A 4,323-nucleotide genomic window follows, 5' to 3' on the forward strand; every position below is an offset into this window, starting at 1 on the left:
TTCTGTCCTTCAACAAGGAGAATATTTCAATGTACCTCATCAGAGCATTTGGAATAGTGTCTGGACAAAGTGAACAGATTCCCAAGTTCACTGTGCTGCATCTGTGCTCTGCACATATCATGAAGGCTGTGTCACAAGCATTTGGCAGGAAAACAGGAGACAGAGGCATACAAGAATATGCAACATTCAGTTTTGCTTACCTCCTGAACTGCACAAGTATGCAGGTGGCCCATGAGGTTTTTTATCATATGTGTGTGCTTTTTGATGCAGAGGAGTACACTCATTTGGTGAAACAGAGCAAAACATACCTCGACAAGTGTGTTTTGAAAATCCAGGACATAAAGCTGGAAGAAAGTGGACATGTGATGGGAGAGGAGGAAAGCAACACTGAGAAATCTGCTAACAGTGCTGTTGGAAAGTCACCTTTTACGCATGCTTTTCAAGCCAGTCGTGACCAAGCACAGTGTGACATCCTAACAGAAGATCCTGTTGGCATTGGCATAAACAACCATTACCTCTGTCCTGGTGTCATCAATGTGCTGTTTAAAAACTATATGGGAATTTTCCCATTGTGGGGTGGTTTGTTGCTTGGGGATCTGTCACGGCATGGAAAATGCACAACCATCGAAACAAATGGAAGAGAAAAAACCAGGGATACCAACTGCCATGTTGAACTCTGGTTTGGTTTGGTCAAACACTCTATCTTGTTAAAAAAAAAGTACCTGAGACCTGCAGAGTTCATATCCAAAATGTTTGCCTCAATGCAGGGAAGATATGTAGAGCACGTTGAGCAACATAATCTGCCAATTCAGATTCTGGATAAAACAGTCACAAGTTCTCGCAGGCCAGATGATGACCATGAAGAACAGTGGAAGAAGCGGGACAGCTCTACAGGTCAGTCCAAGTCCAAGTCCAAGTACTTCAATCCACCAGAAAAACTACCAAACCCCAGGAGCCTACATGCCAAAGAAGTGAAGAAAAGAAAAGAGGCTCAGGATCAACAAGTTAAAGATGCACAGGTAAATATTGTTTAACACTTAATATGTGTTTAAATGGTTCTTTAGATACATAGATATAGTATATATTTCGTGGCAGTATCAGATTCAAATAAAGGCAAACATTTTATTTGATCTAAATTTATTTGAACAGAACAATTTGACATTGCAGCTCTGCTATGAAAGGCAAAACTTGAAAAGATAAACACAAAATGCCATTCTTATTCTTATTGTGGTCCCAAAGTAGGAAAGAGAAATAACGGCAATACAATCAAATAGAGAGCACATACATAAGTTGAGTAATTGTTTAATCTGCACAATACACAACATGTAGTGTATTGTAGTATGTATGTATACATACTGTGACAAAACAAGACAATTCTCCCTCCAACCTTACAAAGTTGGGTATAAAAGACAAAACTGTTTTGTAGCAGCACAAGCTTGATTTTTAAACTACATCTGAAACCACCTAAGTTGTGTATCCGCTTAAAGGGCTGCCGGTTCAAATGTTATATTGCCTAGTGGAAACTTTGTCATGGTAGCACTAAAAGGAAAAATATTATATGCTAATATATATATTATGTATATGCTAGAATTGTGCCGTTTTCCAAAGATAAGGCTTTGTTTTCCAAGACCTTTTCATTTCTAGTGTCAATATTAAATTGGCATTTCCTTGTAGTTCTTTCTTGCAGTTAACATTACTGTGGAAAAAGAGGGACACAGAAATGGTTGTTGCACTACTCCCTTCACAGATTAAGGGGCGCAGCATCCTTATCCACCATAGTGAGCTATGCTCACTTCGACCATACCAGTGGTTGACAGGGGAGGTACGTGACTGTGTGATTTTAAGTATCAGTTTCACTCGGCACTGTGACATTTACTTTATCTAGCATTTTAAGACTTATATCAAGAGTGTTCAGATACTTTGATACTCTTAAAATGCTGGAAAGTACAGCCAATTTTAGAAAGTTTATTAATTGGATAATTATCATTTATTTATTTTATCTTGTTGTTTTTGCCAGGTTATTGAGGGCCTGTTTCATGTTGCTGCCCACACATTCAATGTGGTGGACACCGTCTACATTATGAATCACTACTCAGCAGGTGGGATTTTGTTCAGTGACAGAACTGAACTACCTCGTCACAGTTTACCAAAGGTAATGTGTTTGGTGATTGTAGGTCTGCTTGTGCATGGTGATGATGTGGGGGTGGGTTCACGGTCATATTAGCTACATGGAATAAAAAATTGTCTGAGAATCAACAAGTCAAAATTCAAATCAAGTACATTACCTGAGATTATTGATTATTTTAGCCTCTCTATGTGTTTGTTTTCATCCTTTTGGTCTTGTAGGTAAACTTTGACAACTATGAAGCTGTTCTGTCATTTGTGCTAGTCAACGGCAACCACTGGAACTTACTGGTTTGTAATTATTTTATTGTTGGTTTTTTTATTTGATACTTTTGTATTCTGTATTATTAGTCTTTTAATGCACACCACTGAACTATTAGTGTAATATTAATAGTTATGTTCCTCTTTGTTCTGTCACAGTACATTAATGCAGAAACCAGCACAGTATTTCTGATGGATCCAGCACGATTGTCATCAGAGCTTGAGGACTCTGAACATGCTGCTAAAAGAATACAGTAAATCAACATTTCAGCTAGTTTTGAAAATTCTAATACAAATATATCTAAATGTTTAAAGTGAATAACAGTTATTTACATTAATATTCACATACAACACTGACAACTGCTGTAAATGAGAATTGTGTAGAGGTAAGTATTCAGTGAGTAACATTTATGGCTGATCTGCACCAGTCCATCAAACTTTGTTTATTCACTTAAGTTACCAACTGTAACAAAATCCCTATTTAAAGTGTATTAAAATTAACGTTATTCAGGGAATACTTAAGGATGCGGAGGACACGCCATGGCAAAGAAGACTGGTTGGATATTAGGTGGAAAGGGGGAGTTATGAGCCACCCAGTTCAACAGGATGGAAGTAGCTGCGGTGTCATTGTTGTCAAGGTAAGCTAAAGAGATTTTGTGTTCATTATGTCATGTACGAAATGTGTGTGAAAGATTATTACATTTCATAACATTAGGCAAACGTAAAATGCAATGTGTTGTGTGGCAACCCCGATCGTCGGCGGCTGAGGTTTCCGAAGGAGACAGACCAAATAGGGTGTAGGTCAATGGTTTTTATTGCGTATAACCACTTAAAAAAAGTAAAACAAAAGACAACGAAAGTTCTTCCACTTATGGGGTAAAAAGGGTGAGGGATCTCCGGGTCCGGTCCGTCGTGAGGTCAGCATGGCTCCCGCTCCCGGCTTCTCCCGCGACCGTCGCTCCCTCTCAGCACGAGCCACATGGCTGAGAGAGCCCCGAATGAGTGGAGCAGCAGGCTATTTAAGCTGCTTCTCCACCGGTTCCTCAGGTGCTCCTCATCTTCTTAATTGGCAACGGCCGGGTTGCCACAGTTGACAAGTTACAAATCGGTTAAATGTTTTGGGAGGCATTCTAGTCACATTCTAGTCAAATTCTTCAGTAAAATGTTTCCCATGTTTGATGTCAGTATCTGTGTATTTAATATCCAATGGAGAAACACCCACAGAAGTGTTTTTTGTTTAGATGGCAAAAGCAGTGATGGAGGCATTTCCTCAGATCCCAGATGTTAAATTTGAGACATCCAAAAAGGCCATGAAAAAGGAGAGGAGAGATCTGGCTCTCGAAATCCTAAAGGCATCAGGTACATATACTGTAAAGCACACATATAGTATAATTACAATATACTATGTAAATGAATAAATAAAAAAAAATTCTACTATTTTGTTTCAGTCTTTGATGAGCACACTTGTTGCGCAATGTGTGCAGCCGTGAAGCCTCCGGGATCTGGACCTCCCATTACAGACTGGGTGAGTTGTTGTGAAGCAGCAGTTCCAATGTAGAATTGTGATGTAGACTCTGACGCCGCCGCTATTGGCGCGTCCTCACGCGTCCGTATTGTGGCCGCACCAAACATTTCCCTAGTCTTTCAATTACGCAGTTGCGCTGAAATATCAAAGCTAAAGGCGTATTGCCGCTGCATAAAGCATAATCATTTTTAGGAAATAAGTGATTGCTGCACGGTGTTTGTTTATTCACTGTTTTACAAGTACAACGTCGCACCGCTGTGTCAAGCAGCGTCTAACGCCACTAACGCACCGCTTTAACGTGTGTAACACGTCTACGCGCCTGCACCAATGGTTCCCCATGCAAAAATGCTGATTTTCAACGCCAACGCGCGTGCAGTGTGGCCGTACCTTAACAGATAAGCGATGTGTGTTAG

General features: G+C 39.9%; 2 long non-coding RNA genes across 2 annotated transcripts; both read left to right on the forward strand.

Moving 5' to 3' along the window:
* Window positions 1-2,015: 2,015 nt before the first annotated feature.
* LOC115555172 (uncharacterized) lies at window positions 2,016-2,640 on the forward strand. The gene is made up of 3 exons (XR_003978836.1): window positions 2,016-2,152; window positions 2,347-2,415; window positions 2,545-2,640. It is a non-coding gene; the product is annotated as an uncharacterized LOC115555172 (long non-coding RNA).
* A 234-nt stretch (window positions 2,641-2,874) lies between these two features.
* Window positions 2,875-4,094, forward strand: LOC115555173 (uncharacterized). The gene is made up of 3 exons (XR_003978837.1): window positions 2,875-3,023; window positions 3,627-3,744; window positions 3,834-4,094. It is a non-coding gene; the product is annotated as an uncharacterized LOC115555173 (long non-coding RNA).
* The last annotated feature ends 229 nt before the right edge of the window (window positions 4,095-4,323 follow it).

Source organism: Gadus morhua, chromosome 12 (genome assembly GCF_902167405.1).
Source record: "Gadus morhua chromosome 12, gadMor3.0, whole genome shotgun sequence".
NCBI classification, from domain to species: domain Eukaryota; kingdom Metazoa; phylum Chordata; class Actinopteri; order Gadiformes; family Gadidae; genus Gadus; species Gadus morhua.